Source organism: Anomaloglossus baeobatrachus, chromosome 3 (assembly GCF_048569485.1).
Source record: "Anomaloglossus baeobatrachus isolate aAnoBae1 chromosome 3, aAnoBae1.hap1, whole genome shotgun sequence".
NCBI classification, from domain to species: Eukaryota; Metazoa; Chordata; class Amphibia; order Anura; family Aromobatidae; genus Anomaloglossus; species Anomaloglossus baeobatrachus.
The window spans coordinates 364524871-364536894 of NC_134355.1; positions in this window are offsets into that span (position 1 = coordinate 364524871).

The following is a 12024-nucleotide window of genomic DNA, read 5'->3' on the forward strand; positions in this document are numbered from 1 at the left end:
CGTTGATTTTGATGCGAGATGTGCCTTGGTTCAATGTTTTTGTGTCTTATTTTTTTTACAATGTGGCTCTTCCCTTTGATGATTTAGGATCATTAAAAAACCTTGATTAAGAAAGTGTACACATTCCTTAAGGGAGCATAGGAAGTGGCACCATGTTCGTTTATGCCTAGTATTGCGGCCACCTGTACAGCAAGGTCCTTATTGAAATGGCTTCAAGAATTAATTAGGAATAGATGTCCCAGGGAGCAATTGATAGAAGCTCTACCTATCATTCAGAAAGCGATGGGGTTCCTGGCCGATGCTTCTGTGCACGACAGTTACATAGTTACATAGTTACTAAGGTTGAAAAAAGACCTAGGTCCATCTAGTTCAACCTTCCTCCACCAGTTCTACATTTGGTCACTAAGTCATTTATAACCAGCAATGTTGTGTGTACTGAGGAAATCATCCAGCCCTTTTTTAAAAGCTGTTATAGTATCTGCCATTACTACCTCTTGTGGAAGGACATACCACAATCTGACTACTCTGACTGTAAAGAACCCTTTCCTATTTAGCTACCAGAATCGCCTTTCTTCCACTCACAGTGAGTGCCCCCTGGTCCTTAGTATTGCCTTTAGAAGGAATAAGCCATGTGCCAGTCCTTTATATTGACCACTTATGTATTTATACATATAAATGAGATCTCCTCTGAGATGTCTTTTTTCTAAGCTAAACAAATCCTAGTTTTTCAACCTCTCATCATATGGGAGACTTTTCATTCCTTACAATAATCTAGTTACCCATTTTTGAACTGACTGTAAAATCTGAATAGCCTTTTTAAAATATGGAGCCCAACCATGGTCACATATTCCAGATGTGGCCTTACAAGTGATTTATAGTGGGGCAACAATAATCTCTCTTTTTATACATCCTAAAATCTTGTTTGCTTTAGCAGCTGCTGCTTGACATTGAGTACTGCTGCTCAGCTTACTTGTAACCAGAATACCCAAGTCTTTCTCCTGTACTGAAGACACAAGTTTACTTCCATTTAATGTATACGTGGCTATAGGATTATTCCGTCCTAGGTGCTTTACTTTACATTTATCAAAATTAAATATCACTTCCCAAGTGTCTGCCCATTCAGACATCTTATCCAAATCTGTTTGTAATATTGTACTATCAATATCTAGTTTTAATATCCTACATAGTTTGGTGTCGTCAGTAAAGACTGACACTTTACACTCAATCCTTTCAACAAGATCATTAATAAAGAGAGCAAATTATAATTCATTTCTAACTAATCATTTGCTACTAAATTAAAGTCTAGTTCGATCATTTGATTATAAAACTTTTCAATTTAATTTTCTTTATTGTATGTTAACTTGTTTTCAATAAAATAGATTGACCACAAAGGACACCAATGATTCTTCTATGCGTGCCAACAACCATGGCAACTGGACCCCAATGTTGGACTGTATTATTGCACTACTGCCGCCATTTTTGGGTTACGTGCTACTAGTTGGGAGTGTGCTCTCCATCAGCAAATGAAGCAACATTATCTGATCATCTGCAAACAGCTATTACAATGTTCACTTAAAAGGCAATTTTATAGCTAAAGTCAGTAAAGTTTTAATGACTTGAACCATCACGCTGTGATGTCATTTGTAGAGATGAGCGAACCGGTCCCGGTTCGGCTCGAGGTCGGTTCGCCGAACGGAGGTCCCGTTCGAGTTCGGCTCGTCGAACGTTCGACGAACCGAACTCGAACTGCATAGGAAACAATGGCAGGCAATCACAAACACATAAAAACACCTAAAAAACACCCTCAAAGGTGTCCAAAAGGTGACAAACAACTCACAACACAACACAAACACATGGGAAAGTAACAAGGACATATACTCATGCGAAAACAAAACAGCTGGACAAGGAAAAAGAGGAGGACACACAGATATAGGCATGGCACGCCCTTCTAAAATCATGTAAAACACCGCAAGGTGACTCCAAGCGTAGTCTCCCTTTTTTTCCAAAAATTGGGCCCCACACACACCCACCCATTCAGTGGCAGCACTTGTGCCCTAGTTGTACACTTCACGGCTAGATTTGCATCAAGCACATTCAAAAATACGCCATATTTAACCGTCCCCAGGATGACTCCAGGGTAGGTAGCAAAGTCTTTGCTGAACCATGACTTGTTCATCTTGGCTCCTTTTAAAAAACACAGCAAGCAAGGGTTACTCCAAGCGGAGTCTCCCTTTTTTTCCAAAAATTGTGCCCCACACACACCCACCCATTCAGTGGCAGCACTTGTGCCCTAGTTGTGCACTTCACAGCTAGATTTGCATCAAGCACATTCAAAAATACGGCCTAATTAACCGTCCCCAGGATGACACCAGGGTAGGTAGCAAAGTCTTTCCTGATCCCAGCTCTGTTCATCTTGGCTTCTTTTAAAAACACAGCAAGCAAGGGTTACTCCAAGCGGAGTCTCCCTTTTTTCCAAAAATTGGGCCACACAGACACCCCATCAGTGGCAGCACTTGTGCCCTACTTGCAAACATGATGTTTTGATTTGCATCAAGCACATTCAAAAATACGCCATTCTTATCCGTCCCCATGATGACACCGGGGTAGGTAGCAAAGTCTTTCCTGACCCCAGCTCTGTTCATCTTGGATCATTTTTAAAAAACACAGCAAGCAAGGGTTACTCCAAGCGGAGTCTCCCTTTTTTCCAAAAATTGGGCCCCACACACACCCACCCCTTCAGTGGCAGCAGTTGTGCCCCAGTTGTACACTTCACAGCTAGATTTGCATCAAGCACATTCAAAAATACGCAATTCTTATCCGTACCCAGGATGACATCGAAGTAGGTAGCAAAGTCTTTCCTGACCCCAGCTCTGTTCATCTTGGATCATTTTAAAAAAAACACAGCAAGCAAGGGTTACTCCAAGCGGAGTCTCCCTTTTTTCCAAAAATTGGGCCCCACACACACCCACCCCTTCAGTGGCAGCAGTTGTGCCCCAGTTGTACACTTCACAGCTAGATTTGCATCAAGCACATTAAAAAATACGCCATTCTTATCCGTCCCCAGGATGACACCGGGGTAGGTAGCAAAGTCTTTCCTGACCCCAGCTCTGTTCATCTTGGATCATTTTTAAAAAACACAGCAAGCAAGGGTTACTCCAAGCGGAGTCTCCCTTTTTTCCAAAAATTGGGCCCCACATACAGCCACCCCTTCAGTGGCAGCAGTTGTGCCCCAGTTGTACACTTCACAGCTAGATTTGCATCAAGCACATTCAAAAATACGCCATTCTTATCCGTCCCCAGGATGACACCGGGGTAGGTAGCAAAGTCTTTCCTGACCCCAGCTCTGTTCATCTTGGATCATTTTTAAAAAACACAGCAAGCAAGGGTTACTCCAAGCGGAGTCTCCCTTTTTTCCAAAAATTGGGCCCCACACACACCCACCCCTTCAGTGGCAGCAGTTGTGCCCCAGTTGTACACTTCACAGCTAGATTTGCATCAAGCACATTCAAAAATACGCCATTCTTATCCGTCCCCAGGATGACACCGGGGTAGGTAGCAAAGTCTTTCCTGACCCCAGCTCTGTTCATCTTGGATCATTTTTAAAAAACACAGCAAGCAAGGGTTACTCCAAGCGGAGTCTCCCTTTTTTCCAAAAATTGGGCCCCACACACACCCACCCCTTCAGTGGCAGCAGTTGTGCCCCAGTTGTACACTTCACAGCTAGATTTGCATCAAGCACATTCAAAAATACGCTATTCTTAACTGTCCCCAGGATGACACCGGGGTAGGTAGCAAAGTCTTTCCTGATCCCAGCTCTGTTCATCTTGGCTTCTTTTAAAAACAATGTAAGCAAGGGTTACTCCAAGCGGAGTCTCCCTTTTTTCAAAAAATTGTGCCCCACACACACCCACCCCTTCAGTGGCAGCAGTTGTGCCCCAGTTGTACATTTCACAGCTAGATTTGCATTAAGCACATTCAAAAATACGCTATTCTTAACCGTCCCCAGGATGACACCGGGGTAGGTAGCAAAGTCTTTCCTGATCCCAGCTCTGTTCATCTTGGCTTCTTTTAAAAACAATGTAAGCAAGGGTTACTCCAAGCGGAGTCTCCCTTTTTTCCAAAAATTGTGCCCCACACCCACTCACCCCTTCAGTGGCAGCAGTTGTGCCCAAGTTGTACACTTCACAGCTAGATTTGCATCAAGCACATTCAAAAATACGCTATTCTTAACTGTCCCCAGGATGACACCGGGGTAGGAAGCAAAGTCTTTCCTGATCCCAGCTCTGTTCATCTTGGCTTCTTTTAAAAACAATGTAAGCAAGGGTTACTCCAAGCGGAGTCTCCCTTTTTTCCAAAAATTGGGCCCCACACACACCCACCCCTTCAGTGGCAGCAGTTGTGCCCCAGTTGTACACTTCACAGCTAGAGTTGCATCAAGCACATTCAAAAATACGCCATACTTAACCGTCCCCAGGATGACTTCGGGGTAGGTAGCAAAGTCTTTCCTGATCCCAGCTATGTTCATCTTGGCTTCTTTTAAAAACAATGTAAGTAAGGGTTACTCCAAGCGGAGTCTCCCTTTTTTCCAAAAATTGGGCCACACAGACACCCCATCAGTGGCAGCACTTGTGCCCTAGTTGCAAACATGATGTTTTGATTTGCATCAAGCACATTCAAAAATACGGCCTAATTAACCGTCCCCAGGATGACACCAGGGTAGGTAGCAAAGTCTTTCCTGATCCCAGCTCTGTTCATCTTGGCTTCTTTTAAAAACACAGCAAGCAAGGGTTACTCCAAGCGGAGTCTCCCTTTTTTCCAAAAATTGGGCCACACAGACACCCCATCAGTGGCAGCACTTGTGCCCTAGTTGCAAACATGATGTTTTGATTTGCATCAAGCACATTCAAAAATACGCCATTCTTATCCATCCCCAGGATGACACCGGGGTAGGTAGCAAAGTCTTTCCTGACCCCAGCTCTGTTCATCTTGGATCATTTTTAAAAAACACAGCAAGCAAGGGTTACTCCAAGCGGAGTCTCCCTTTTTTCCAAAAATTGGGCCCTACACACACCCACCCCTTCAGTGGCAGCAGTTGTGCCCCAGTTGTACACTTCACAGCTAGATTTGCATCAAGCACATTCCAAATCCACAAGCATTTACTCTCCCCAGGATGACACAGGGGTAGTAAATTCCTTCTGGATCCATGACTTGTTCATTTTGATGAACGTCAGTCTGTCCACATTGTCACTGGACAGACGCGTGCGCTTATCTGTCAGCACACACCCAGCAGCACTGAAGACACGTTCAGAGACAATGCTGGCAGCTGGACACGACAAAATCTCCAAGGCGTAACTGGATAGCTCTGGCCATTTTTCTAGATTTGAAGCCCAAAAGGAGCAAGGCTCCATTTGCAAAGTCATGGCATCGATGTTCATTTGGAGATACTCCTGTATCATCCTCTCCAGCCGTTGACTATGTGTCAGACTTGTTGTCTCTGGTGGCCTTGCAAAGGAGGGTCTAAAAAAATTATGAAAAGACTCCATAAAATTGCTGTTACCAGCACCAGATATGGTCCTACTGGTACGGGTAGACTGTTGAAGATGACGAGACCGTCCCATGTTTGGCAAGTTACAACTGGGAGATTCACTCCCTGCACCTGCATGGTTGTTTGGTGGAAAAGCCGATCTAAGATCGAGTAACAGCTTCTGCTGATACTCCTGCGTACGTGCGTCCCTTTCTATGGCTGGAATTATGTCACAAAATTTGGACTTGTATCGGGGATCTAATAGTGTGGCAAGCCAGTAGTCATCATCACTTCTAATTTTGACAATACGAGGGTCATGTTGGAGGTAGTGCAACAAGAAGGCACTCATGTGTCTTGCGCAGCCATGCGGACCAAGTCCACGCTGTGTTTGTGGCATAGAGGTGCTAATCGTTCTTTCTTCCTCTGACATCTCCCCCCAACCTTTTTCAACTGTAATTTGACCAAGGTCTCCCTCATCTGCTGAGTCTTCCATGTCCATGGACAGTTCGTCCTCCATTTCTTCATGTTCTCCTGCACCTTCCTCAACATCTCGCCTGCTACCATGCGCCCTTGTTGATCCCTGTCCCCCATGGTCCCATGCCTGGCGCCTTGGTGATGATGAACGTCTGGACCTTGGTGATGTTGTTGTGTCTTGCTCATATGAATCCTCCTGTAGTTCATCCCCTTCCTGTTGTCCCACCCCCTGACTCCGAATAGTGTTTAGCGTGTGCTCCAGCATGTAAATTACTGGAATCGTCATGCTGATAATGGCATTGTCAGCGCTAAAAATATTCGTCGCCATGTCGAAACTGTGCAGAAGGGTGCATAGGTCCTTGATCTGAGACCACTCCATCAGGGTGATCTTCCCCACCTCTGCATCTCGTTGGCCCAGGCTATACGTCATGACGTATTGCACCAGGGCTCGGCGGTGCTGCCACAGTCGCTGTAACATGTGGAGAGTTGAATTCCAGCGTGTCGCCACATCGCATTTCAGGCGATGAACCGGCAGGCCGAAAGACTTCTGGAGCGATGCTAGTCACTCCGCTGCGGCGCTTGAACGGCGGAAGTGAGCAGACAGTTTTCGTGCCCTGTTCAGAAGGCCATCTAGGCCGGGATAGTGTGTTAAAAATTGCTGGACGACAAGGTTCAACACGTGAGCCATACAAGGTACGTGTGTCACCTTGCCCAGGCGAAGGGCCGCACCCAGGTTTGCAGCATTGTCGCACACGGCCTTACCAGGCTGCAGGTTGAGTGGAGACAACCATTTATTAAACTCGGACCGCAGAGCTGACCACAACTCCTCAGCTGTGTGACTCTTATTCCCAAGACATGTCAAGCTAAAGACCACCTGATGCCGTTGCGCTCTGCTGCCAGCATAGTAATGAGGGGTGCGTGATTCCTTCTGCGCAGTGAGAACGCTGGTGGCCTGACCAGGCAGGCTTGGGGCAGAGGTGGAGGAGTCAGATGAAGTGGAGGATGCAGAAGCAGTGGCGGAACTTGGACAGACAGAGGATTGACACACAAGTCGTGGGGACGGCAAGACTTGTGCAGCAGACCCTTCACCATCTATCACCATAGTTACCCAGTGCCCAGTCAGCGACATGTAACGTCCCTGTCCATGCTTACTGGTCCAAGTATCGGTGGTGAAATGCACCCGTTCACACACAGAGTTTCTCAAGGAAGCGGTGATGTTGTGTGCGACATGCTGGTGTAGCGCGGGCACACCTTTCTTAGAGAAGTAGTGGCGACTAGGCATCTGGTACTGGGGCACAGCGACAGACATAAGGTCTCTAAAATCCTGTGTGTCCACTAGGCTGAAAGGCAGCATTTCGGTAGCCAACAGCTTACAGAGGGATAGGGTCAACCTCTTAGCTTTGTCATGGGTCGCAGGAAGTGGCCTTTTATTTGACCACATCTGAGGGACAGAGATCTGGCTGCTGTGTGTAGACGGTGTTGAGTAGGGTGTCCCTGGAAAAATGCAGGTTTGTGAGGAAAGTGCAGGCGGAGACATGATGTTGCCTTCATCCAACGTTGGTGCTATCGATGTCTGAGAGAGCTGTACACACTCACTTGTTTCCCCTTCCAAACCAACTGACGACCTACCAAGCAAACTGCCTGTTGCGATTACAGTGGTGGAAGTTGTGGGTGGAAAAACAGGTGTGACAGCTGTCCCCACAGTCCTAGAAGAAGACGAGCGCGCGGATGCACTGGAAGTGGCAGGCGGTGGATGGTTCGCTCCACTAGGCCGCATTGCAGCACGGGGAGATTCCTACCGGGCCATATGATATTTATTCATGTGACGATTCATGGAAGAAGTTGTCAAACTGCTGAGGTTTTGACCTCTACTAAGAGAACCATGACAAATTTTACAGATCACATAATTTGGGCGATCTTTTTCTATGTCAAAAAAGGACCAGGCTAGGCAAGGCTTGGAGGCCATGCGACCTGTTGATCCACCCCGAATAATGCTCAGAGGCAGAGTGGTGGCTGAGGATGCAGTTGTAGACGTGCTACCAGTACTCCGACTGTGTCCAGGAAGGCGCAAGGTAACTTCGTCATCAGTTGCATCCTCCTCCACCACCTCTGTTGACCTCCTCGAGTGCCTGACTGTGGGTTGACAGTAGGTGGGATCTAGAACTTCATTATCAATTGTTGTGTTTGCACTCCCCTCCCCCTCAGACCGAGCCTCTTCTTGCCCTGACCGAATATTTAAGTTGTCATCCCAATCGGGTATCTGCGTCTCATCTTCATCAGTATGTTCCTCATTGTCTATAACCACAGGTGTTACAGTTTGTGACAAAGGGTCAACATTATGCTCAGAAACGTGGTCCTCACGGCCTGAATCAGAGTCACAAAGGTTATGGGCATCACTGCAGACCATTTCCTGTTCTGTACTCACTGTAGCTTGGGAGCAGACCTCTGATTCCCAGGCTATAGTGTGACTGAACAGCTCTGCAGACTCAGCCATCTCAGTTCCACCATACTGTGCAGGGCTGATGGAGACTTCAGAGCTGGGAGAAAGCAAGTTTGATTGGGATGACAACTCAGAGGACTGGTGTTTTTTGGATGCGGTACTTGAAGTGGCTGAGAGGGCACTTGTTGGACCACTTGAGATCCATTCAAGCATTTTCCTTTTTTGGCCATCATCTACCTTTGTTCCTGTTGTTCGTGTCCGTAAAAAAGGGAGCACATCGGATTGTCCACGGTAAGTAGTAGACATCTTACTTTTGCTGGTAGACGGTCTATCTTCAGCAGATGATAATGGAGCTTTGCCACCTTCCCCACGGACAAAACCTTTTTTGCCTTTTCCACCACGCCTCTTCCCCTTTCCACCAGCATCTGTCATTTTGCCACTCATGTTGATTGCGACAAGATTGTGCACTGAAAATGTGGTAGTAAAAATTGAGAGTTGGTGTAGATTGCAGTGGTGGTCTAGCTTTATTAACAGCAGAATAATAAAGAATAAATATCCCTGACAATGCAACTACGGCCCTTAAACTGGCAGCAAAAATTGCTAGTATAATGGCTTAGTTATAATGAGTTGGAGTGTGCAATGCAGGTAGAGGTGCTGCAAATGTCTTTGCACTAGTGGGACTATAGCAAAGTCCAATAGCCACGTTTAGGATGCCACTAGGTACACTGAGTGTTTGCTAGTATAATGGCTTAGTTATAATGAGTTAAAGTGTGCAATGCAGGTAGAGGTGCTGCAAATGTCTTTGCACTAGTGTGACTAGACAAAAGTCCAATAGCCATGTTTAGGATGCCACTAGGTACACTGAGTGTTTGCTAGTATAATGGCTTAGTTATAATGAGTTGGAGTGTGCAATGCAGGTAGAGGTGCTGCAAATGTCTTTGCACTAGTGAGACTAGACAAAAGTCCAATAGCCACGTTTAGGATGCCACTAGGTACACTGAGTGTTTGCTAGTATAATGGCTTAGTTATAATGAGTTGGAGTGTGCAATGCAGGCAGAGGTGCTGCAAATGTCTTTCCACTAGTGGGACTATAGCAAAGTCCAATAGCCACGTTTAGGATGCCACTAGGTACACTGAGTGTTTGCTAGTATAATGGCTTAGTTATAATGAGTTGGAGTGTGCAATGCAGGCAGAGGTGATGCATATGTCTTTGCACTAGTGGGACTATAGCAAAGTCCAATAGCCACGTTTAGGATGCCACTAGGTACACTGAGTGTTTGCTAGTATAATGGCTTAGTTATAATGAGTTGGAGTGTGCAATGCAGGTAGAGGTGCTGCAAAAGTCTTTCCACTAGTGGGACTATAGCAAAGTCCAATAGCCACGTTTAGGATGCCACTAGGTACACTGAGTGTTTACTAGTATAATGGCTTAGTTATAATGAGTTGGAGTGTGCAATGCAGGTAGAGGTGCTGCAAATGTCTTTGCACTAGTGGGACTATAGCAAAGTCCAATAGCCACGTTTAGGATGCCACTAGGTACACTGAGTGTTTGCTAGTATAATGGCTTAGTTATAATGAGTTGGAGTGTGCAATGCAGGTAGAGGTGCTGCAAATGTCTTTGCACTAGTGAGACTAGACAAAAGTCCAATAGCCACGTTTAGGATGCCACTAGGTACACTGAGTGTTTGCTAGTATAATGGCTTAGTTATAATGAGTTGGAGTGTGCAATGCAGGCAGAGGTGATGCATATGTCTTTGCACTAGTGGGACTATAGCAAAGTCCAATAGCCACGTTTAGGATGCCACTAGGTACACTGAGTGTTTGCTAGTATAATGGCTTAGTTATAATGAGTTGGAGTGTGCAATGCAGGTAGAGGTGCTGCAAAAGTCTTTCCACTAGTGGGACTATAGCAAAGTCCAATAGCCACGTTTAGGATGCCACTAGGTACACTGAGTGTTTACTAGTATAATGGCTTAGTTATAATGAGTTGGAGTGTGCAATGCAGGTAGAGGTGCTGCAAATGTCTTTGCACTAGTGTGACTATACAAAAGTCCAATAGCCACGTTTAGGATGCCACTAGGTACACTGATTGTTTGCTAGTATAATGGCTTAGTTATAATGAGTTGGAGTGTGCAATGCAGGCAGAGGTGCTGCAAATATCTTTGCACTAGTGGGACTAGACAAAAGTCCAATAGCCACGTTTAGGATGCCACTAGGTACACTGAGTGTTTGCTAGTATAATGGCTTAGTTATAATGAGTTGGAGTGTGCAATGCAGGCAGAGGTGCTGCAAATGTCTTTGCACTAGTGGGACTATAGCAAAGTCCAATAGCCACGTTTAGGATGCCACTAGGTACACTGAGTGTTTGCTAGTATAATGGCTTAGTTATAATGAGTTGGAGTGTGCAATGCAGGTAGAGGTGCTGCAAATGTCTTTGCACTAGTGGGACTATAGCAAAGTCCAATAGCCACGTTTAGGATGCCACTAGGTACACTGAGTGTTTGCTAGTATAATGGCTTAGTTATAATGAGTTGGAGTGTGCAATGCAGGTAGAGGTGCTGCAAATGTCTTTGCACTAGTGAGACTATAGCAAAGTCCAATAGCCACGTTTAGGATGCCACTAGGTACACTGAGTGTTTGCTAGTATAATGGATTAGTTATAATGAGTTGGAGTGTGCAATGCAGGTAGAGGTGCTGCAAATGTCTTTGCACTAGTGTGACTAGACAAAAAGGCTATACAAAAGTCCAATAGCCACGTTTAGGATGCCACTAGGTACACTGAGTGTTTGCTAGTATAATGGCTTAGTTATAATGAGTTGGAGTGTGCAATGCAGGCAGAGGTGCTGCAAATAGCTTTGCACTAGTGGGACTAGACAAAAGTCCAATAGCCACGTTTAGGATGCCACTAGGTACACTGAGTGTTTGCTAGTATAATGGCTTAGTTATAATGAGTTGGAGTGTGCAATGCAGGCAGAGGTGCTGCAAATGTCTTTGCACTAGTGGGACTATAGCAAAGTCCAATAGCCACGTTTAGGATGCCACTAGGTACACTGAGTGTTTGCTAGTATAATGGCTTAGTTATAATGAGTTGGAGTGTGCAATGCAGGTAGAGGTGCTGCAAATGTCTTTGCACTAGTGGGACTATAGCAAAGTCCAATAGCCACGTTTAGGATGCCACTAGGTACACTGAGTGTTTGCTAGTATAATGGCTTAGTTATAATGAGTTGGAGTGTGCAATGCAGGTAGAGGTGCTGCAAATGTCTTTGCACTAGTGGGACTATAGCAAAGTCCAATAGCCACGTTTAGGATGCCACTAGGTACACTGAGTGTTTGCTAGTATAATGGCTTAGTTATAATGAGTTGGAGTGTGCAATGCAGGTAGAGGTGCTGCAAATGTCTTTGCACTAGTGTGACTAGACAAAAGTCCAATAGCCACGTTTAGGATGCCACTAGGTACACTGAGTGTTTGCTAGTATAATGGCTTAGTTATAATGAGTTGGAGCGTGCAATGCAGGTAGAGGTGCTGCAAATGTCTTTGCACTAGTGGGACTATAGCAAAGTCCAATAGCCACGTTTAGGATGCCAC